This window comes from Lissotriton vulgaris, unplaced genomic scaffold, assembly GCF_964263255.1.
Source record: "Lissotriton vulgaris unplaced genomic scaffold, aLisVul1.2 SCAFFOLD_595, whole genome shotgun sequence".
Lineage (NCBI taxonomy): Eukaryota > Metazoa > Chordata > Amphibia > Caudata > Salamandridae > Lissotriton > Lissotriton vulgaris.
Genome location: NW_028241900.1, coordinates 718,448 through 742,368, shown reverse-complemented (window position 1 = coordinate 742,368; position 23,921 = coordinate 718,448). Strand labels below are relative to the sequence as shown.

The window sequence follows — 23,921 nt, the reverse complement described above, 5'->3', positions numbered from 1 at the left end:
AACAGAATGCAGGGCTCTTTTCAAAGCGAGGTCTGTGAATCAACAGATACATCCACATGCCAATTACTTTAGTGTTTTTAAGAGAATTCACTTTCTTGGAACGAGTCTGCATGAAACCATCTTCAGGGCCTGGACAATTTCATGGCAAAACGGCACCTCTCAACATTGCAGCCAAGACAATATAACAACTGTTTCTGCCCGGTTTCGAACCGGGGACCTTTCGCGTGTGAGGCGAACGTGATAACCACTACACTACAGAAACAGATGTCTACAGTTGATTCTTCTGTGATGAAACTTCTCAAAACAGGCTATTCCAAGGGCCTCTGGTTTTAGATTTCTTTCATGCAACCTTCCCAGACAGCCCTAGCCGAACGCTTGTATATGCCATGCAAGTTCAGCATTTTTGCAAAATGCTTAAAGAGAAATGTTTCCTATTTGCTCAGGCAGGGCAAGGTTAAAAGCATGAGACTCTAGCAAATATTCATCCACTACTGCAAAGAGAAAATTGATATTGGCTTTGAAATGCATACTGCAATACTACTTTAAAAAAGCACCAATGAAAGGGCTCGTCCAGGATTTGAACCCGGGACCTCTCGCACCCAAAGCGAGAATCATACCCCTAGACCAACGAGCCTTCGAAAGGCCCGCACCTCTGAAAAGCTAATACCAGCTCTAAGCACGCAATGAAGATCATGCTGGGGACTTTTTCATGCTTGGTCTGTGAATATACATGAAATTCAGTGTCAACTTACCCTTTCTCAAATGATATCACTATCATTTATAAGTGTCCCCTTTTATTTTGTCCCAGCATTGGACACGTCTTACAGAAAGTCAGCACTTATTTATCTATTTCTGCATTGGCTAGACCCTAAAGAGAAAGAATAAAAAGCTGTTCATAGCAACATAAGAAACACATGTTGCATTTTCTCTCAAATGCTTATTCCCTTTGTGCAAATCGGAATGCCAAGGTGAATAACTGGGCCACAGATTCTGGCTAATTATCTTTCCCTTGAATGCAAGTAGCAATAAAAACGGCCTAATGCAGGACTAAAGCATTCCTTGCAAGCCTCTAACATCATAACATAACTGAGCTGCTGGTAGCAAGCTAAGCAATACCTTCCCAAAATGAGAAGTACATGTGCTAATCCGCTCAATCAGCGCTCGATCAGGCGAGATATAGAAAAGGTGGAAAGGGTCCAAATGGCTGTCCCTTCCTTTTTAGGGTGGGTCCTTCTGACTATCATAGGATTGCTTGTAAGAGTGGCCAGGGTCAGAGAAAAAACTTTCAACCCTTCTTAGTGTTCTATCCAGAAGCAGGCATTTTCTGGGCCTTTAATTTCAGGCTTTTCCCAGCAGTCTCTGTTCTGCCTATGTAAATTAACAAAAGCAGTGCTTATTCATCACTTACTCTAATGTCCTTACTGTCCAGAAAGCTCTGCCTAAGTATGCTTTTTTTCTTTTTCAGTGAAATTCTAAATGTTTTTTCTGCCCAGTCTATGGCAGTAGAATGCTGCTTATGATGCCACATTTTGTTGAATCACCAAGGTACAACTACAGAGGAATATATGAGTCTGAACGACATGGAACTCTTAGCTAACACATCACAATGTGTGATGCTTGCCAACCAAGCACTAGATTCTGGAGCGCTGATGATCAGAACATTCTGCTCCTGAAGGAAAGGAAAGACAGCTTGATGGAAAATAAAGTCTCAGTTTATAGTAACGCTCTCTCTCTCACAATATCTATCTATCTATCTATCTATCTATCTATCTATCTATCTATCTATCTATCTATCTATCTATCTATCTATCTATCTATCTATCTATCTATCTATCTATCTATCTATCTATCTATCTATCTATCTATCTATCTATCTATCTATCTATCTTTATATATGGATACCTGCGTACACATACATATAGATATGCCATGCATTCCTTTAGATTTGTTCCAACCTCTTACCATTTATTTGAGAATCCCTACTTTTCAAGTGACTGCAAATGAAGTCATTTCCGGCACTTTTTGGCCGGTGCAAGGTAACAAAAACACATGACAACTTTTAATAAAAATCATTGGTCTCTTTGTTAACGCGCACTGTCAAACATGGGGCTTTCACACGTCAGGTAAACATGATAACCAATACACAACAGAAGCAGATGTAGATTGCTTATCAATGCCGGGATAGAACAGTTGTGAATTGAGTAGAAGAAGGGCCCCTGAATTGATACTTATTATGTACAGCCTGTAAGATAATGAAAAATGCAGGCTAGGAAAGGAGATGCAAATATCAATGTATTAGAAAAATACATAAAGAGGAGTGATTTGCTTTTATTCATTCAAGGCTAGAAAAAATCAACATACTATTGCAAGCATTCATACACCACCAAATAGAAATAAACAATTCTGACATTAAACGTAAAGGTGACGATGCATTTGTATCATCACCTTGAGAAGGGTCACCGAGGAATTGAGCCCAGGGCTTCTGCACTTAAACACCAGAAACACTCCACTAAACTAAGATGCCTGTTGGTGCCAACAATTCCCAAAGTTAATGCGTGTTCTAGGTGAGCAATGAACAGAATGCAGGGCTCTTTTCAAAGCGAGGTCTGTGAATCAACAGATACATCCACATGCCAATTACTTTAGTGTTTTTAAGAGTATTCACTTTCTTGGAACGAGTCTGCATGAAACCATCTTCAGGGCCTGGACAATTTCATGGCAAAACGGCACCTCTCAACATTGCAGCCAAGACAATATAACAACTGTTTCTGCCCGGTTTCGAACCGGGGACCTTTCGCGTGTGAGGCGAACGTGATAACCACTACACTACAGAAACAGATGTCTACAGTTGATTCTTCTGTGATGAAACTTCTCAAAACAGGCTATTCCAAGGGCCTCTGGTTTTAGATTTCTTTCATGCAACCTTCCCAGACAGCCCTAGCTGAACGCTTGTATATGCCATGCAAGTTCAGCATTTTTGCAAAATGCTTAAAGAGAAATGTTTCCTATTTGCTCAGGCAGGGCAAGGTTAAAAGCATGAGACTCTAGCAAATATTCATCCACTACTGCAAAGAGAAAATTGATATTGGCTTTGAAATGCATACTGCAATACTACTTTAAAAAAGCACCAATGAAAGGGCTCGTCCGGGATTTGAACCCGGGACCTCTCGCACCCAAAGCGAGAATCATACCCCTAGACCAACGAGCCTTCGAAAGGCCCGCACCTCTGAAAAGCTAATACCAGCTCTAAGCACGCAATGAAGATCATGCTGGGGACTTTTTCATGCTTGGTCTGTGAATATACATGAAATTCAGTGTCAACTTACCCTTTCTCAAATGATATCACTATCATTTATAAGTGTCCCCTTTTATTTTGTCCCAGCATTGGACACGTCTTACAGAAAGTCAGCACTTATTTATCTATTTCTGCATTGGCTAGACCCTAAAGAGAAAGAATAAAAAGCTGTTCATAGCAACATAAGAAACACATGTTGCATTTTCTCTCAAATGCTTATTCCCTTTGTGCAAATCGGAATGCCAAGGTGAATAACTGGGCCACAGATTCTGGCTAATTATCTTTCCCTTGAATGCAAGTAGCAATAAAAACGGCCTAATGCAGGACTAAAGCATTCCATGCAAGCCTCTAACATCATAACATAACTGAGCTGCTGGTAGCAAGCTAAGCAATACCTTCCCAAAATGAGAAGTACATGTGCTAATCCGCTCAATCAGCGCTCGATCAGGCGAGATATAGAAAAGGTGGAAAGTGTCCAAATGGCTGTCCCTTCCTTTTTAGGGTGGGTCCTTCTGACTATCATAGGATTGCTTGTAAGAGTGGCCAGGGTCAGAGAAAAAACTTTCAACCCTTCTTAGTGTTCTATCCAGAAGCAGGCATTTTCTGGGCCTTTAATTTCAGGCTTTTCCCAGCAGTCTCTGTTCTGCCTATGTAAATTAACAAAAGCAGTGCTTATTCATCACTTACTCTAATGTCCTTACTGTCCAGAAAGCTCTGCCTAAGTATGCTTTTTTTCTTTTTCAGTGAAATTCTAAATGTTTTTTCCGCCCAGTCTATGGCAGTAGAATGCTGCTTATGATGCCACATTTTGTTGAATCACCAAGGTACAACTACAGAGGAATATATGAGTCTGAACGACATGGAACTCTTAGCTAACACATCACAATGTGTGATGCTTGCCAACCAAGCACTAGATTCTGGAGCGCTGATGATCAGAACATTCTGCTCCTGAAGGAAAGGAAAGACAGCTTGATGGAAAATAAAGTCTCAGTTTATAGTAACGCTCTCTCTCTCCCAATATCTATCTATCTATCTATCTATCTATCTATCTATCTATCTATCTATCTATCTATCTATCTATCTATCTATCTATCTATCTATCTATCTATCTATCTATCTATCTATCTATCTATCTATCTATCTATCTATCTATCTATCTATCTATCTATCTATCTATCTTTATATATGGATACCTGCGTACACATACATATAGATATGCCATGCATTCCTTTAGATTTGTTCCAACCTCTTACCATTTATTTGAGAATCCCTACTTTTCAAGTGACTGCAAATGAAGTCATTTCCGGCACTTTTTGGCCGGTGCAAGGTAACAAAAACACATGACAACTTTTAATAAAAATCATTGGTCTCTTTGTTAACGCGCACTGTCAAACATGGGGCTTTCACACGTCAGGTAAACATGATAACCAATACACAACAGAAGCAGATGTAGATTGCTTATCAATGCCGGGATAGAACAGTTGTGAATTGAGTAGAAGAAGGGCCCCTGAATTGATACTTATTATATACAGCCTGTAGGATAATGAAAAATGCAGGCTAGGAAAGGAGATGCAAATATCAATGTATTAGAAAAATACATAAAGAGGAGTGATTTGCTTTTATTCATTCAAGGCTAGAAAAAATCAACATACTATTGCAAGCATTCATACACCACCAAATAGAAATAAACAATTCTGACATTAAACTTAAAGGTGACGATGCATTTGTATCATCACCTTGAGAAGGGTCACCGAGGAATTGAGCCCAGGGCTTCTGCACTTAAACACCAGAAACACTCCACTAAACTAAGATGCCTGTTGGTGCCAACAATTCCCAAAGTTAATGCGTGTTCTAGGTGAGCAATGAACAGAATGCAGGGCTCTTTTCAAAGCGAGGTCTGTGAATCAACAGATACATCCACATGCCAATTACTTTAGTGTTTTTAAGAGAATTCACTTTCTTGGAACGAGTCTGCATGAAACCATCTTCAGGGCCTGGACAATTTCATGGCAAAACGGCACCTCTCAACATTGCAGCCAAGACAATATAACAACTGTTTCTGCCCGGTTTCGAACCGGGGACCTTTCGCGTGTGAGGCGAACGTGATAACCACTACACTACAGAAACAGATGTCTACAGTTGATTCTTCTGTGATGAAACTTCTCAAAACAGGCTATTCCAAGGGCCTCTGGTTTTAGATTTCTTTCATGCAACCTTCCCAGACAGCCCTAGCCGAACGCTTGTATATGCCATGCAAGTTCAGCATTTTTGCAAAATGCTTAAAGAGAAATGTTTCCTATTTGCTCAGGCAGGGCAAGGTTAAAAGCATGAGACTCTAGCAAATATTCATCCACTACTGCAAAGAGAAAATTGATATTGGCTTTGAAATGCATACTGCAATACTACTTTAAAAAAGCACCAATGAAAGGGCTCGTCCGGGATTTGAACCCGGGACCTCTCGCACCCAAAGCGAGAATCATACCCCTAGACCAACGAGCCTTCGAAAGGCCCGCACCTCTGAAAAGCTAATACCAGCTCTAAGCACGCAATGAAGATCATGCTGGGGACTTTTTCATGCTTGGTCTGTGAATATACATGAAATTCAGTGTCAACTTACCCTTTCTCAAATGATATCACTATCATTTATAAGTGTCCCCTTTTATTTTGTCCCAGCATTGGACACGTCTTACAGAAAGTCAGCACTTATTTATCTATTTCTGCATTGGCTAGACCCTAAAGAGAAAGAATAAAAAGCTGTTCATAGCAACATAAGAAACACATGTTGCATTTTCTCTCAAATGCTTATTCCCTTTGTGCAAATCGGAATGCCAAGGTGAATAACTGGGCCACAGATTCTGGCTAATTATCTTTCCCTTGAATGCAAGTAGCAATAAAAACGGCCTAATGCAGGACTAAAGCATTCCTTGCAAGCCTCTAACATCATAACATAACTGAGCTGCTGGTAGCAAGCTAAGCAATACCTTCCCAAAATGAGAAGTACATGTGCTAATCCGCTCAATCAGCGCTCGATCAGGCGAGATATAGAAAAGGTGGAAAGGGTCCAAATGGCTGTCCCTTCCTTTTTAGGGTGGGTCCTTCTGACTATCATAGGATTGCTTGTAAGAGTGGCCAGGGTCAGAGAAAAAACTTTCAACCCTTCTTAGTGTTCTATCCAGAAGCAGGCATTTTCTGGGCCTTTAATTTCAGGCTTTTCCCAGCAGTCTCTGTTCTGCCTATGTAAATTAACAAAAGCAGTGCTTATTCATCACTTACTCTAATGTCCTTACTGTCCAGAAAGCTCTGCCTAAGTATGCTTTTTTTCTTTTTCAGTGAAATTCTAAATGTTTTTTCTGCCCAGTCTATGGCAGTAGAATGCTGCTTATGATGCCACATTTTGTTGAATCACCAAGGTACAACTACAGAGGAATATATGAGTCTGAACGACATGGAACTCTTAGCTAACACATCACAATGTGTGATGCTTGCCAACCAAGCACTAGATTCTGGAGCGCTGATGATCAGAACATTCTGCTCCTGAAGGAAAGGAAAGACAGCTTGATGGAAAATAAAGTCTCAGTTTATAGTAACGCTCTCTCTCTCCCAATATCTATCTATCTATCTATCTATCTATCTATCTATCTATCTATCTATCTATCTATCTATCTATCTATCTATCTATCTATCTATCTATCTATCTATCTATCTATCTATCTATCTATCTATCTATCTATCTATCTATCTATCTATCTATCTATCTATCTATCTATCTATCTATCTATCTATCTTATATATGGATACCTGCGTACACATACATATAGATATGCCATGCATTCCTTTAGATTTGTTCCAACCTCTTACCATTTATTTGAGAATCCCTACTTTTCAAGTGACTGCAAATGAAGTCATTTCCGGCACTTTTTGGCCGGTGCAAGGTAACAAAAACACATGACAACTTTTAATAAAAATCATTGGTCTCTTTGTTAACGCGCACTGTCAAACATGGGGCTTTCACACGTCAGGTAAACATGATAACCAATACACAACAGAAGCAGATGTAGATTGCTTATCAATGCCGGGATAGAACAGTTGTGAATTGAGTAGAAGAAGGGCCCCTGAATTGATACTTATTATATACAGCCTGTAAGATAATGAAAAATGCAGGCTAGGAAAGGAGATGCAAATATCAATGTATTAGAAAAATACATAAAGAGGAGTGATTTGCTTTTATTCATTCAAGGCTAGAAAAAATCAACATACTATTGCAAGCATTCATACACCACCAAATAGAAATAAACAATTCTGACATTAAACGTAAAGGTGACGATGCATTTGTATCATCACCTTGAGAAGGGTCACCGAGGAATTGAGCCCAGGGCTTCTGCACTTAAACACCAGAAACACTCCACTAAACTAAGATGCCTGTTGGTGCCAACAATTCCCAAAGTTAATGCGTGTTCTAGGTGAGCAATGAACAGAATGCAGGGCTCTTTTCAAAGCGAGGTCTGTGAATCAACAGATACATCCACATGCCAATTACTTTAGTGTTTTTAAGAGAATTCACTTTCTTGGAACGAGTCTGCATGAAACCATCTTCAGGGCCTGGACAATTTCATGGCAAAACGGCACCTCTCAACATTGCAGCCAAGACAATATAACAACTGTTTCTGCCCGGTTTCGAACCGGGGACCTTTCGCGTGTGAGGCGAACGTGATAACCACTACACTACAGAAACAGATGTCTACAGTTGATTCTTCTGTGATGAAACTTCTCAAAACAGGCTATTCCAAGGGCCTCTGGTTTTAGATTTCTTTCATGCAACCTTCCCAGACAGCCCTAGCTGAACGCTTGTATATGCCATGCAAGTTCAGCATTTTTGCAAAATGCTTAAAGAGAAATGTTTCCTATTTGCTCAGGCAGGGCAAGGTTAAAAGCATGAGACTCTAGCAAATATTCATCCACTACTGCAAAGAGAAAATTGATATTGGCTTTGAAATGCATACTGCAATACTACTTTAAAAAAGCACCAATGAAAGGGCTCGTCCGGGATTTGAACCCGGGACCTCTCGCACCCAAAGCGAGAATCATACCCCTAGACCAACGAGCCTTCGAAAGGCCCGCACCTCTGAAAAGCTAATACCAGCTCTAAGCACGCAATGAAGATCATGCTGGGGACTTTTTCATGCTTGGTCTGTGAATATACATGAAATTCAGTGTCAACTTACCCTTTCTCAAATGATATCACTATCATTTATAAGTGTCCCCTTTTATTTTGTCCCAGCATTGGACACGTCTTACAGAAAGTCAGCACTTATTTATCTATTTCTGCATTGGCTAGACCCTAAAGAGAAAGAATAAAAAGCTGTTCATAGCAACATAAGAAACACATGTTGCATTTTCTCTCAAATGCTTATTCCCTTTGTGCAAATCGGAATGCCAAGGTGAATAACTGGGCCACAGATTCTGGCTAATTATCTTTCCCTTGAATGCAAGTAGCAATAAAAACGGCCTAATGCAGGACTAAAGCATTCCTTGCAAGCCTCTAACATCATAACATAACTGAGCTGCTGGTAGCAAGCTAAGCAATACCTTCCCAAAATGAGAAGTACATGTGCTAATCCGCTCAATCAGCGCTCGATCAGGCTCGATCAGGCGAGATATAGAAAAGGTGGAAAGGGTCCAAATGGCTGTCCCTTCCTTTTTAGGGTGGGTCCTTCTGACTATCATAGGATTGCTTGTAAGAGTGGCCAGGGTCAGAGAAAAAACTTTCAACCCTTCTTAGTGTTCTATCCAGAAGCAGGCATTTTCTGTGCCTTTAATTTCAGGCTTTTCCCAGCAGTCTCTGTTCTGCCTATGTAAATTAACAAAAGCAGTGCTTATTCATCACTTACTCTAATGTCCTTACTGTCCAGAAAGCTCTGCCTAAGTATGCTTTTTTTCTTTTTCAGTGAAATTCTAAATGTTTTTTCTGCCCAGTCTATGGCAGTAGAATGCTGCTTATGATGCCACATTTTGTTGAATCACCAAGGTACAACTACAGAGGAATATATGAGTCTGAACGACATGGAACTCTTAGCTAACACATCACAATGTGTGATGCTTGCCAACCAAGCACTAGATTCTGGAGCGCTGATGATCAGAACATTCTGCTCCTGAAGGAAAGGAAAGACAGCTTGATGGAAAATAAAGTCTCAGTTTATAGTAACGCTCTCTCTCTCCCAATATCTATCTATCTATCTATCTATCTATCTATCTATCTATCTATCTATCTATCTATCTATCTATCTATCTATCTATCTATCTATCTATCTATCTATCTATCTATCTATCTATCTATCTATCTATCTATCTATCTATCTATCTATCTATCTATCTATCTATCTTATATATGGATACCTGCGTACACATACATATAGATATGCCATGCATTCCTTTAGATTTGTTCCAACCTCTTACCATTTATTTGAGAATCCCTACTTTTCAAGTGACTGCAAATGAAGTCATTTCCGGCACTTTTTGGCCGGTGCAAGGTAACAAAAACACATGACAACTTTTAATAAAAATCATTGGTCTCTTTGTTAACGCGCACTGTCAAACATGGGGCTTTCACACGTCAGGTAAACATGATAACCAATACACAACAGAAGCAGATGTAGATTGCTTATCAATGCCGGGATAGAACAGTTGTGAATTGAGTAGAAGAAGGGCCCCTGAATTGATACTTATTATATACAGCCTGTAAGATAATGAAAAATGCAGGCTAGGAAAGGAGATGCAAATATCAATGTATTAGAAAAATACATAAAGAGGAGTGATTTGCTTTTATTCATTCAAGGCTAGAAAAAATCAACATACTATTGCAAGCATTCATACACCACCAAATAGAAATAAACAATTCTGACATTAAACGTAAAGGTGACGATGCATTTGTATCATCACCTTGAGAAGGGTCACCGAGGAATTGAGCCCAGGGCTTCTGCACTTAAACACCAGAAACACTCCACTAAACTAAGATGCCTGTTGGTGCCAACAATTCCCAAAGTTAATGCGTGTTCTAGGTGAGCAATGAACAGAATGCAGGGCTCTTTTCAAAGCGAGGTCTGTGAATCAACAGATACATCCACATGCCAATTACTTTAGTGTTTTTAAGAGTATTCACTTTCTTGGAACGAGTCTGCATGAAACCATCTTCAGGGCCTGGACAATTTCATGGCAAAACGGCACCTCTCAACATTGCAGCCAAGACAATATAACAACTGTTTCTGCCCGGTTTCGAACCGGGGACCTTTCGCGTGTGAGGCGAACGTGATAACCACTACACTACAGAAACAGATGTCTACAGTTGATTCTTCTGTGATGAAACTTCTCAAAACAGGCTATTCCAAGGGCCTCTGGTTTTAGATTTCTTTCATGCAACCTTCCCAGACAGCCCTAGCTGAACGCTTGTATATGCCATGCAAGTTCAGCATTTTTGCAAAATGCTTAAAGAGAAATGTTTCCTATTTGCTCAGGCAGGGCAAGGTTAAAAGCATGAGACTCTAGCAAATATTCATCCACTACTGCAAAGAGAAAATTGATATTGGCTTTGAAATGCATACTGCAATACTACTTTAAAAAAGCACCAATGAAAGGGCTCGTCCGGGATTTGAACCCGGGACCTCTCGCACCCAAAGTGAGAATCATACCCCTAGACCAACGAGCCTTCGAAAGCCCCGCACCTCTGAAAAGCTAATACCAGCTCTAAGCACGCAATGAAGATCATGCTGGGGACTTTTTCATGCTTGGTCTGTGAATATACATGAAATTCAGTGTCAACTTACCCTTTCTCAAATGATATCACTATCATTTATAAGTGTCCCCTTTTATTTTGTCCCAGCATTGGACACGTCTTACAGAAAGTCAGCACTTATTTATCTATTTCTGCATTGGCTAGACCCTAAAGAGAAAGAATAAAAAGCTGTTCATAGCAACATAAGAAACACATGTTGCATTTTCTCTCAAATGCTTATTCCCTTTGTGCAAATCGGAATGCCAAGGTGAATAACTGGGCCACAGATTCTGGCTAATTATCTTTCCCTTGAATGCAAGTAGCAATAAAAACGGCCTAATGCAGGACTAAAGCATTCCATGCAAGCCTCTAACATCATAACATAACTGAGCTGCTGGTAGCAAGCTAAGCAATACCTTCCCAAAATGAGAAGTACATGTGCTAATCCGCTCAATCAGCGCTCGATCAGGCGAGATATAGAAAAGGTGGAAAGGGTCCAAATGGCTGTCCCTTCCTTTTTAGGGTGGGTCCTTCTGACTATCATAGGATTGCTTGTAAGAGTGGCCAGGGTCAGAGAAAAAACTTTCAACCCTTCTTAGTGTTCTATCCAGAAGCAGGCATTTTCTGGGCCTTTAATTTCAGGCTTTTCCCAGCAGTCTCTGTTCTGCCTATGTAAATTAACAAAAGCAGTGCTTATTCATCACTTACTCTAATGTCCTTACTGTCCAGAAAGCTCTGCCTAAGTATGCTTTTTTTCTTTTTCAGTGAAATTCTAAATGTTTTTTCTGCCCAGTCTATGGCAGTAGAATGCTGCTTATGATGCCACATTTTGTTGAATCACCAAGGTACAACTACAGAGGAATATATGAGTCTGAACGACATGGAACTCTTAGCTAACACATCACAATGTGTGATGCTTGCCAACCAAGCACTAGATTCTGGAGCGCTGATGATCAGAACATTCTGCTCCTGAAGGAAAGGAAAGACAGCTTGATGGAAAATAAAGTCTCAGTTTATAGTAACGCTCTCTCTCTCCCAATATCTATCTATCTATCTATCTATCTATCTATCTATCTATCTATCTATCTATCTATCTATCTATCTATCTATCTATCTATCTATCTATCTATCTATCTATCTATCTATCTATCTATCTATCTATCTATCTATCTATCTATCTATCTATCTATCTATCTATCTATCTATCTATCTTTATATATGGATACCTGCGTACACATACATATAGATATGCCATGCATTCCTTTAGATTTGTTCCAACCTCTTACCATTTATTTGAGAATCCCTACTTTTCAAGTGACTGCAAATGAAGTCATTTCCGGCACTTTTTGGCCGGTGCAAGGTAACAAAAACACATGACAACTTTTAATAAAAATCATTGGTCTCTTTGTTAACGCGCACTGTCAAACATGGGGCTTTCACACGTCAGGTAAACATGATAACCAATACACAACAGAAGCAGATGTAGATTGCTTATCAATGCCGGGATAGAACAGTTGTGAATTGAGTAGAAGAAGGGCCCCTGAATTGATACTTATTATATACAGCCTGTAAGATAATGAAAAATGCAGGCTAGGAAAGGAGATGCAAATATCAATGTATTAGAAAAATACATAAAGAGGAGTGATTTGCTTTTATTCATTCAAGGCTAGAAAAAATCAACATACTATTGCAAGCATTCATACACCACCAAATAGAAATAAACAATTCTGACATTAAACGTAAAGGTGACGATGCATTTGTATCATCACCTTGAGAAGGGTCACCGAGGAATTGAGCCCAGGGCTTCTGCACTTAAACACCAGAAACACTCCACTAAACTAAGATGCCTGTTGGTGCCAACAATTCCCAAAGTTAATGCGTGTTCTAGGTGAGCAATGAACAGAATGCAGGGCTCTTTTCAAAGCGAGGTCTGTGAATCAACAGATACATCCACATGCCAATTACTTTAGTGTTTTTAAGAGAATTCACTTTCTTGGAACGAGTCTGCATGAAACCATCTTCAGGGCCTGGACAATTTCATGGCAAAACGGCACCTCTCAACATTGCAGCCAAGACAATATAACAACTGTTTCTGCCCGGTGACCTTTCGCGTGTGAGGCGAACGTGATAACCACTACACTACAGAAACAGATGTCTACAGTTGATTCTTCTGTGATGAAACTTCTCAAAACAGGCTATTCCAAGGGCCTCTGGTTTTAAATTTCTTTCATGCAACCTTCCCAGACAGCCCTAGCCGAACGCTTGTATATGCCATGCAAGTTCAGCATTTTTGCAAAATGCTTAAAGAGAAATGTTTCCTATTTGCTCAGGCAGGGCAAGGTTAAAAGCATGAGACTCTAGCAAATATTCATCCACTACTGCAAAGAGAAAATTGATATTGGCTTTGAAATGCATACTGCAATACTACTTTAAAAAAGCACCAATGAAAGGGCTCGTCCGGGATTTGAACCCGGGACCTCTCGCACCCAAAGCGAGAATCATACCCCTAGACCAACGAGCCTTCGAAAGGCCCGCACCTCTGAAAAGCTAATACCAGCTCTAAGCACGCAATGAAAATCATGCTGGGGACTTTTTCATGCTTGGTCTGTGAATATACATGAAATTCAGTGTCAACTTACCCTTTCTCAAATGATATCACTATCATTTATAAGTGTCCCCTTTTATTTTGTCCCAGCATTGGACACGTCTTACAGAAAGTCAGCACTTATTTATCTATTTCTGCATTGGCTAGACCCTAAAGAGAAAGAATAAAAAGCTGTTCATAGCAACATAAGAAACACATGTTGCATTTTCTCTCAAATGCTTATTCCCTTTATGCAAATCGGAATGCCAAGGTGAATAACTGGGCCACAGATTCTGGCTAATTATCTTTCCCTTGAATGCAAGTAGCAATAAAAACGGCCTAATGCAGGACTAAAGCATTCCATGCAAGCCTCTAACATCATAACATAACTGAGCTGCTGGTAGCAAGCTAAGCAATACCTTCCCAAAATGAGAAGTACATGTGCTAATCCGCTCAATCAGCGCTCGATCAGGCTCGATCAGGCGAGATATAGAAAAGGTGGAAAGGGTCCAAATGGCTGTCCCTTCCTTTTTAGGGTGGGTCCTTCTGACTATCATAGGATTGCTTGTAAGAGTGGCCAGGGTCAGAGAAAAAACTTTCAACCCTTCTTAGTGTTCTATCCAGAAGCAGGCATTTTCTGTGCCTTTAATTTCAGGCTTTTCCCAGCAGTCTCTGTTCTGCCTATGTAAATTAACAAAATCAGTGCTTATTCATCACTTACTCTAATGTCCTTACTGTCCAGAAAGCTCTGCCTAAGTATGCTTTTTTTCTTTTTCAGTGAAATTCTAAATGTTTTTTCTGCCCAGTCTATGGCAGTAGAATGCTGCTTATGATGCCACATTTTGTTGAATCACCAAGGTACAACTACAGAGGAATATATGAGTCTGAACGACATGGAACTCTTAGCTAACACATCACAATGTGTGATGCTTGCCAACCAAGCACTAGATTCTGGAGCGCTGATGATCAGAACATTCTGCTCCTGAAGGAAAGGAAAGACAGCTTGATGGAAAATAAAGTCTCAGTTTATAGTAACGCTCTCTCTCTCCCAATATCTATCTATCTATCTATCTATCTATCTATCTATCTATCTATCTATCTATCTATCTATCTATCTATCTATCTATCTATCTATCTATCTATCTATCTATCTATCTATCTATCTATCTATCTATCTATCTATCTATCTATCTATCTATCTATCTATCTTTATATATGGATACCTGCGTACACATACATATAGATATGCCATGCATTCCTTTAGATTTGTTCCAACCTCTTACCATTTATTTGAGAATCCCTACTTTTCAAGTGACTGCAAATGAAGTCATTTCCGGCACTTTTTGGCCGGTGCAAGGTAACAAAAACACATGACAACTTTTAATAAAAATCATTGGTCTCTTTGTTAACGCGCACTGTCAAACATGGGGCTTTCACACGTCAGGTAAACATGATAACCAATACACAACAGAAGCAGATGTAGATTGCTTATCAATGCCGGGATAGAACAGTTGTGAATTGAGTAGAAGAAGGGCCCCTGAATTGATACTTATTATATACAGCCTGTAGGATAATGAAAAATGCAGGCTAGGAAAGGAGATGCAAATATCAATGTATTAGAAAAATACATAAAGAGGAGTGATTTGCTTTTATTCATTCAAGGCTAGAAAAAATCAACATACTATTGCAAGCATTCATACACCACCAAATAGAAATAAACAATTCTGACATTAAACTTAAAGGTGACGATGCATTTGTATCATCACCTTGAGAAGGGTCACCGAGGAATTGAGCCCAGGGCTTCTGCACTTAAACACCAGAAACACTCCACTAAACTAAGATGCCTGTTGGTGCCAACAATTCCCAAAGTTAATGCGTGTTCTAGGTGAGCAATGAACAGAATGCAGGGCTCTTTTCAAAGCGAGGTCTGTGAATCAACAGATACATCCACATGCCAATTACTTTAGTGTTTTTAAGAGAATTCACTTTCTTGGAACGAGTCTGCATGAAACCATCTTCAGGGCCTGGACAATTTCATGGCAAAACGGCACCTCTCAACATTGCAGCCAAGACAATATAACAACTGTTTCTGCCCGGTTTCGAACCGGGGACCTTTCGCGTGTGAGGCGAACGTGATAACCACTACACTACAGAAACAGATGTCTACAGTTGATTCTTCTGTGATGAAACTTCTCAAAACAGGCTATTCCAAGGGCCTCTGGTTTTAGATTTCTTTCATGCAACCTTCCCAGACAGCCCTAGCCGAACGCTTGTATATGCCATGCAAGTTCAGCATTTTTGCAAAATGCTTAAAGAGAAATGTTTCCTATTTGCTCAGGCAGGGCAAGGTTAAAAGCATGAGACTCTAGCAAATATTCATCCACTACTGCAAAGAGAAAATTGATATTGGCTTTGAAATGCATACTGCAATACTACTTTAAAAAAGCACCAATGAAAGGGCTCGTCCGGGATTTGAACCCGGGACCTCTCGCACCCAAAGCGAGAATCATACCCCTAGACCAACGAGCCTTCGAAAGGCCCGCACCTCTGAAAAGCTAATACCAGCTCTAAGCACGCAATGAAGATCATGCTGGGGACTTTTTCATGCTTGGTCTGTGAATATACATGAAATTCAGTGTCAACTTACCCTTTCTCAAATGATATCACTATCATTTATAAGTGTCCCCTTTTATTTTGTCCCAGCATTGGACACGTCTTACAGAAAGTCAGCACTTATTTATCTATTTCTGCATTGGCTAGACCCTAAAGAGAAAGAATAAAAAGCTGTTCATAGCAACATAAGAAACACATGTTGCATTTTCTCTCAAATGCTTATTCCCTTTGTGCAAATCGGAATGCCAAGGTGAATAACTGGGCCACAGATTCTGGCTAATTATCTTTCCCTTGAATGCAAGTAGCAATAAAAACGGCCTAATGCAGGACTAAAGCATTCCTTGCAAGCCTCTAACATCATAACATAACTGAGCTGCTGGTAGCAAGCTAAGCAATACCTTCCCAAAATGAGAAGTACATGTGCTAATCCGCTCAATCAGCGCTCGATCAGGCGAGATATAGAAAAGGTGGAAAGGGTCCAAATGGCTGTCCCTTCCTTTTTAGGGTGGGTCCTTCTGACTATCATAGGATTGCTTGTAAGAGTGGCCAGGGTCAGAGAAAAAACTTTCAACCCTTCTTAGTGTTCTATCCAGAAGCAGGCATTTTCTGGGCCTTTAATTTCAGGCTTTTCCCAGCAGTCTCTGTTCTGCCTATGTAAATTAACAAAAGCAGTGCTTATTCATCACTTACTCTAATGTCCTTACTGTCCAGAAAGCTCTGCCTAAGTATGCTTTTTTTCTTTTTCAGTGAAATTCTAAATGTTTTTTCTGCCCAGTCTATGGCAGTAGAATGCTGCTTATGATGCCACATTTTGTTGAATCACCAAGGTACAACTACAGAGGAATATATGAGTCTGAACGACATGGAACTCTTAGCTAACACATCACAATGTGTGATGCTTGCCAACCAAGCACTAGATTCTGGAGCGCTGATGATCAGAACATTCTGCTCCTGAAGGAAAGGAAAGACAGCTTGATGGAAAATAAAGTCTCAGTTTATAGTAACGCTCTCTCTCTCCCAATATCTATCTATCTATCTATCTATCTATCTATCTATCTATCTATCTATCTATCTATCTATCTATCTATCTATCTATCTATCTATCTATCTATCTATCTATCTATCTATCTATCTATCTATCTATCTATCTATCTATCTATCTATCTATCTATCTATCTTTATATATGGATACCTGCGTACACATACATATAGATATGCCATGCATTCCTTTAGATTTGTTCCAACCTCTTACCATTTATTTGAGAATCCCTACTTTTCAAGTGACTGCAAATGAAGTCATTTCCGGCACTTTTTGGCCGGTGCAAGGTAACAAAAACACATGACAACTTTTAATAAAAATCATTGGTCTCTTTGTTAACGTGCACTGTCAAACATGGGGCTTTCACACGTCAGGTAAACATGATAACCAATACACAACAGAAGCAGATGTAGATTGCTTATCAATGCCGGGATAGAACAGTTGTGAATTGAGTAGAAGAAGGGCCCCTGAATTGATACTTATTATATACAGCCTGTAAGATAATGAAAAATGCAGGCTAGGAAAGGAGATGCAAATATCAATGTATTAGAAAAATACATAAAGAGGAGTGATTTGCTTTTATTCATTCAAGGCTAGAAAAAATCAACATACTATTGCAAGCATTCATACACCACCAAATAGAAATAAACAATTCTGACATTAAACGTAAAGGTGACGATGCATTTGTATCATCACCTTGAGAAGGGTCACCGAGGAATTGAGCCCAGGGCTTCTGCACTTAAACACCAGAAACACTCCACTAAACTAAGATGCCTGTTGGTGCCAACAATTCCCAAAGTTAATGCGTGTTCTAGGTGAGCAATGAACAGAATGCAGGGCTCTTTTCAAAGCGAGGTCTGTGAATCAACAGATACATCCACATGCCAATTACTTTAGTGTTTTTAAGAGTATTCACTTTCTTGGAACGAGTCTGCATGAAACCATCTTCAGGGCCTGGACAATTTCATGGCAAAACGGCACCTCTCAACATTGCAGCCAAGACAATATAACAACTGTTTCTGCCCGGTTTCGAACCGGGGACCTTTCGCGTGTGAGGCGAACGTGATAACCACTACACTACAGAAACAGATGTCTACAGTTGATTCTTCTGTGATGAAACTTCTCAAAACAGGCTATTCCAAGGGCCTCTGGTTTTAGATTTCTTTCATGCAACCTTCCCAGACAGCCCTAGCTGAACGCTTGTATATGCCATGCAAGTTCAGCATTTTTGCAAAATGCTTAAAGAGAAATGTTTCCTATTTGCTCAGGCAGGGCAAGGTTAAAAGCATGAGACTCTAGCAAATATTCATCCACTACTGCAAAGAGAAAATTGATATTGGCTTTGAAATGCATACTGCAATACTACTTTAAAAAAGCACCAATGAAAGGGCTCGTCCGGGATTTGAACCCGGGACCTCTCGCACCCAAAGCGAGAATCATACCCCTAGACCAACGAGCCTTCGAAAGGCCTGCACCTCTGAAAAGCTAATACCAGCTCTAAGCACGCAATGAAGATCATGCTGGGGACTTTTTCATGCTTGGTCTGTGAATATACATGAAATTCAGTGTCAACTTACCCTTTCTCAAATGATATCACTATCATTTATAAGTGTCCCCTTTTATTTTGTCCCAGCATTGGACACGTCTTACAGAAAGTTAGCACTTATTTATCTATTTCTGCATTGGCTAGACCCTAAAGAGAAAGAATAAAAAGCTGTTCATAGCAACATAAGAAACACATGTTGCATTTTCTCTCAAATGCTTATTCCCTTTGTGCAAATCGGAATGCCAAGGTGAATAACTGGGCCACAGATTCTGGCTAATTATCTTTCCCTTGAATGCAAGTAGCAATAAAAACGGCCTAATGCAGGACTAAAGCATTCCTTGCAAGCCTCTAACATCATAACATAACTGAGCTGCTGGTAGCAAGCTAAGCAATACCTTCCCAAAATGAGAAGTACATGTGCTAATCCGCTCAATCAGCGCTCGATCAGGCGAGATATAGAAAAGGTGGAAAGGGTCCAAATGGCTGTCCCTTCCTTTTTAGGGTGGGTCCTTCTGACTATCATAGGATTGCTTGTAAGAGTGGCCAGGGTCAGAGAAAAAACTTTCAACCCTTCTTAGTGTTCTATCCAGAAGCAGGCATTTTCTGGGCCTTTAATTTCAGGCTTTTCCCAGCAGTCTCTGTTCTGCCTATGTAAATTAACAAAAGCAGTGCTTATTCATCACTTACTCTAATGTCCTTACTGTCCAGAAAGCTCTGCCTAAGTATGCTTTTTTTCTTTTTCAGTGAAATTCTAAATGTTTTTTCTGCCCAGTCTATGGCAGTAGAATGCTGCTTATGATGCCACATTTTGTTGAATCACCAAGGTACAACTACAGAGGAATATATGAGTCTGAACGACATGGAACTCTTAGCTAACACATCACAATGTGTGATGCTTGCCAACCAAGCACTAGATTCTGGAGCGCTGATGATCAGAACATTCTGCTCCTGAAGGAAAGGAAAGACAGCTTGATGGAAAATAAAGTCTCAGTTTATAGTAACGCTCTCTCTCTCCCAATATCTATCTATCTATCTATCTATCTATCTATCTATCTATCTATCTATCTATCTATCTATCTATCTATCTATCTATCTATCTATCTATCTATCTATCTATCTATCTATCTATCTATCTATCTATCTATCTATCTATCTATCTATCTATCTATCTATCTATCTATCTTTATATATGGATACCTGCGTACACATACATATAGATATGCCATGCATTCCTTTAGATTTGTTCCAACCTCTTACCATTTATTTGAGAATCCCTACTTTTCAAGTGACTGCAAATGAAGTCATTTCCGGCACTTTTTGGCCGGTGCAAGGTAACAAAAACACATGACAACTTTTAATAAAAATCATTGGTCTCTTTGTTAACGCGCACTGTCAAACATGGGGCTTTCACACGTCAGGTAAACATGATAACCAATACACAACAGAAGCAGATGTAGATTGCTTATCAATGCCGGGATAGAACAGTTGTGAATTGAGTAGAAGAAGGGCCCCTGAATTGATACTTATTATATACAGCCTGTAAGATAATGAAAAATGCAGGCTAGGAAAGGAGATGCAAATATCAATGTATTAGAAAAATACATAAAGAGGAGTGATTTGCTTTTATTCATTCAAGGCTAGAAAAAATCAACATACTATTGCAAGCATTCATACACCACCAAATAGAAATAAACAATTCTGACATTAAACGTAAAGGTGACGATGCATTTGTATCATCACCTTGAGAAGGGTCACCGAGGAATTGAGCCCAGGGCTTCTGCACTTAAACACCAGAAACACTCCACTAAACTAAGATGCCTGTTGGTGCCAACAATTCCCAAAGTTAATGCGTGTTCTAGGTGAGCAATGAACAGAATGCAGGGCTCTTTTCAAAGCGAGGTCTGTGAATCAACAGATACATCCACATGCCAATTACTTTAGTGTTTTTAAGAGTATTCACTTTCTTGGAACGAGTCTGCATGAAACCATCTTCAGGGCCTGGACAATTTCATGGCAAAACGGCACCTCTCAACATTGCAGCCAAGACAATATAACAACTGTTTCTGCCCGGTTTCGAACCGGGGACCTTTCGCGTGTGAGGCGAACGTGATAACCACTACACTACAGAAACAGATGTCTACAGTTGATTCTTCTGTGATGAAACTTCTCAAAACAGGCTATTCCAAGGGCCTCTGGTTTTAGATTTCTTTCATGCAACCTTCCCAGACAGCCCTAGCTGAACGCTTGTATATGCCATGCAAGTTCAGCATTTTTGCAAAATGCTTAAAGAGAAATGTTTCCTATTTGCTCAGGCAGGGCAAGGTTAAAAGCATGAGACTCTAGCAAATATTCATCCACTACTGCAAAGAGAAAATTGATATTGGCTTTGAAATGCATACTGCAATACTACTTTAAAAAAGCACCAATGAAAGGGCTCGTCCGGGATTTGAACCCGGGACCTCTCGCACCCAAAGCGAGAATCATACCCCTAGACCAACGAGCCTTCGAAAGGCCCGCACCTCTGAAAAGCTAATACCAGCTCTAAGCACGCAATGAAGATCATGCTGGGGACTTTTTCATGCTTGGTCTGTGAATATACATGAAATTCAGTGTCAACTTACCCTTTCTCAAATGATATCACTATCATTTATAAGTGTCCCCTTTTATTTTGTCCCAGCATTGGACACGTCTTACAGAAAGTCAGCACTTATTTATCTATTTCTGCATTGGCTAGACCCTAAAGAGAAAGAATAAAAAGCTGTTCATAGCAACATAAGAAACACATGTTGCATTTTCTCTCAAATGCTTATTCCCTTTGTGCAAATCGGAATGCCAAGGTGAATAACTGGGCCACAGATTCTGGCTAATTATCTTTCCCTTGAATGCAAGTAGCAATAAAAACGGCCTAATGCAGGACTAAAGCATTCCATGCAAGCCTCTAACATCATAACATAACTGAGCTGCTGGTAGCAAGCTAAGCAATACCTTCCCAAAATGAGAAGTACATGTGCTAATCCGCTCAATCAGCGCTCGATCAGGCGAGATATAGAAAAGGTGGAAAGGGTCCAAATGGCTGTCCCTTCCTTTTTAGGGTGGGTCCTTCTGACTATCATAGGATTGCTTGTAAGAGTGGCCAGGGTCAGAGAAAAAACTTTCAACCCTTCTTAGTGTTCTATCCAGAAGCAGGCATTTTCTGGGCCTTTAATTTCAGGCTTTTCCCAGCAGTCTCTGTTCTGCCTATGTAAATTAACAAAAGCAGTGCTTATTCATCACTTACTCTAATGTCCTTACTGTCCAGAAAGCTCTGCCTAAGTATGCTTTTTTTCTTTTTCAGTGAAATTCTAAATGTTTTTTCTGCCCAGTCTATGGCAGTAGAATGCTGCTTATGATGCCACATTTTGTTGAATCACCAAGGTACAACTACAGAGGAATATATGAGTCTGAACGACATGGAACTCTTAGCTAACACATCACAATGTGTGATGCTTGCCAACCAAGCACTAGATTCTGGAGCGCTGATGATCAGAACATTCTGCTCCTGAAGGAAAGGAAAGACAGCTTGATGGAAAATAAAGTCTCAGTTTATAGTAACGCTCTCTCTCTCCCAATATCTATCTATCTATCTATCTATCTATCTATCTATCTATCTATCTATCTATCTATCTATCTATCTATCTATCTATCTATCTATCTATCTATCTATCTATCTATCTATCTATCTATCTATCTATCTATCTATCTATCTATCTATCTATCTATCTATCTATCTATCTATCTATCTATCTATCTATCTATCTATCTATCTATCTATCTATCTATCTATCTATCTATCTATCTATCTATCTATCTATCTATCTTTATATATGGATACCTGCGTACACATACATATAGATATGCCATGCATTCCTTTAGATTTGTTCCAACCTCTTACCATTTATTTGAGAATCCCTACTTTTCAAGTGACTGCAAATGAAGTCATTTCCGGCACTTTTTGGCCGGTGCAAGGTAACAAAAACACATGACAACTTTTAATAAAAATCATTGGTCTCTTTGTTAACGCGCACTGTCAAACATGGGGCTTTCACACGTCAGGTAAACATGATAACCAATACACAACAGAAGCAGATGTAGATTGCTTATCAATGCCGGGATAGAACAGTTGTGAATTGAGTAGAAGAAGGGCCCCTGAATTGATACTTATTATATACAGCCTGTAAGATAATGAAAAATGCAGGCTAGGAAAGGAGATGCAAATATCAATGTATTAGAAAAATACATAAAGAGGAGTGATTTGCTTTTATTCATTCAAGGCTAGAAAAAATCAACATACTATTGCAAGCATTCATACACCACCAAATAGAAATAAACAATTCTGACATTAAACGTAAAGGTGACGATGCATTTGTATCATCACCTTGAGAAGGGTCACCGAGGAATTGAGCCCAGGGCTTCTGCACTTAAACACCAGAAACACTCCACTAAACTAAGATGCCTGTTGGTGCCAACAATTCCCAAAGTTAATGCGTGTTCTAGGTGAGCAATGAACAGAATGCAGGGCTCTTTTCAAAGCGAGGTCTGTGAATCAACAGATACATCCACATGCCAATTACTTTAGTGTTTTTAAGAGAATTCACTTTCTTGGAACGAGTCTGCATGAAACCATCTTCAGGGCCTGGACAATTTCATGGCAAAACGGCACCTCTCAACATTGCAGCCAAGACAATATAACAACTGTTTCTGCCCGGTTTCGAACCGGGGACCTTTCGCGTGTGAGGCGAACGTGATAACCACTACACTACAGAAACAGATGTCTACAGTTGATTCTTCTGTGATGAAACTTCTCAAAACAGGCTATTCCAAGGGCCTCTGGTTTTAGATTTCTTTCATGCAACCTTCCCAGACAGCCCTAGCCGAACGCTTGTATATGCCATGCAAGTTCAGCATTTTTGCAAAATGCTTAAAGAGAAATGTTTCCTATTTGCTCAGGCAGGGCAAGGTTAAAAGCATGAGACTCTAGCAAATATTCATCCACTACTGCAAAGAGAAAATTGATATTGGCTTTGAAATGCATACTGCAAT

General features: G+C 39.8%; 16 non-coding genes across 16 annotated transcripts; all 16 read right to left on the bottom strand.

The window, feature by feature from the left end:
- Nucleotides 1–189: 189 nt before the first annotated feature.
- On the bottom strand, nt 190–262 carry TRNAV-CAC (transfer RNA valine (anticodon CAC)). The gene has a single exon. It is a non-coding gene; the product is annotated as a tRNA-Val (tRNA).
- Nucleotides 263–2,763: 2,501 nt separating this feature from the next.
- TRNAV-CAC (transfer RNA valine (anticodon CAC)) lies at nt 2,764–2,836 on the bottom strand. The gene has a single exon. It is a non-coding gene; the product is annotated as a tRNA-Val (tRNA).
- A 300-nt stretch (nt 2,837–3,136) lies between these two features.
- Nucleotides 3,137–3,208, bottom strand: TRNAP-UGG (transfer RNA proline (anticodon UGG)). Its single transcript has one exon. It is a non-coding gene; the product is annotated as a tRNA-Pro (tRNA).
- Nucleotides 3,209–5,349: 2,141 nt separating this feature from the next.
- Nucleotides 5,350–5,422, bottom strand: TRNAV-CAC (transfer RNA valine (anticodon CAC)). The gene has a single exon. It is a non-coding gene; the product is annotated as a tRNA-Val (tRNA).
- Nucleotides 5,423–5,722: 300 nt separating this feature from the next.
- TRNAP-UGG (transfer RNA proline (anticodon UGG)) lies at nt 5,723–5,794 on the bottom strand. Its single transcript has one exon. It is a non-coding gene; the product is annotated as a tRNA-Pro (tRNA).
- A 2,160-nt stretch (nt 5,795–7,954) lies between these two features.
- On the bottom strand, nt 7,955–8,027 carry TRNAV-CAC (transfer RNA valine (anticodon CAC)). The gene has a single exon. It is a non-coding gene; the product is annotated as a tRNA-Val (tRNA).
- A 300-nt stretch (nt 8,028–8,327) lies between these two features.
- Nucleotides 8,328–8,399, bottom strand: TRNAP-UGG (transfer RNA proline (anticodon UGG)). The gene has a single exon. It is a non-coding gene; the product is annotated as a tRNA-Pro (tRNA).
- A 2,150-nt stretch (nt 8,400–10,549) lies between these two features.
- TRNAV-CAC (transfer RNA valine (anticodon CAC)) lies at nt 10,550–10,622 on the bottom strand. The gene has a single exon. It is a non-coding gene; the product is annotated as a tRNA-Val (tRNA).
- Nucleotides 10,623–13,509: 2,887 nt separating this feature from the next.
- Nucleotides 13,510–13,581, bottom strand: TRNAP-UGG (transfer RNA proline (anticodon UGG)). The gene has a single exon. It is a non-coding gene; the product is annotated as a tRNA-Pro (tRNA).
- A 2,147-nt stretch (nt 13,582–15,728) lies between these two features.
- TRNAV-CAC (transfer RNA valine (anticodon CAC)) lies at nt 15,729–15,801 on the bottom strand. The gene has a single exon. It is a non-coding gene; the product is annotated as a tRNA-Val (tRNA).
- Nucleotides 15,802–16,101: 300 nt separating this feature from the next.
- Nucleotides 16,102–16,173, bottom strand: TRNAP-UGG (transfer RNA proline (anticodon UGG)). Its single transcript has one exon. It is a non-coding gene; the product is annotated as a tRNA-Pro (tRNA).
- A 2,137-nt stretch (nt 16,174–18,310) lies between these two features.
- TRNAV-CAC (transfer RNA valine (anticodon CAC)) lies at nt 18,311–18,383 on the bottom strand. The gene has a single exon. It is a non-coding gene; the product is annotated as a tRNA-Val (tRNA).
- A 300-nt stretch (nt 18,384–18,683) lies between these two features.
- TRNAP-UGG (transfer RNA proline (anticodon UGG)) lies at nt 18,684–18,755 on the bottom strand. The gene has a single exon. It is a non-coding gene; the product is annotated as a tRNA-Pro (tRNA).
- Nucleotides 18,756–20,900: 2,145 nt separating this feature from the next.
- TRNAV-CAC (transfer RNA valine (anticodon CAC)) lies at nt 20,901–20,973 on the bottom strand. Its single transcript has one exon. It is a non-coding gene; the product is annotated as a tRNA-Val (tRNA).
- Nucleotides 20,974–21,273: 300 nt separating this feature from the next.
- On the bottom strand, nt 21,274–21,345 carry TRNAP-UGG (transfer RNA proline (anticodon UGG)). The gene has a single exon. It is a non-coding gene; the product is annotated as a tRNA-Pro (tRNA).
- Nucleotides 21,346–23,574: 2,229 nt separating this feature from the next.
- TRNAV-CAC (transfer RNA valine (anticodon CAC)) lies at nt 23,575–23,647 on the bottom strand. Its single transcript has one exon. It is a non-coding gene; the product is annotated as a tRNA-Val (tRNA).
- Between the last annotated feature and the right edge of the window lie 274 nt (nt 23,648–23,921).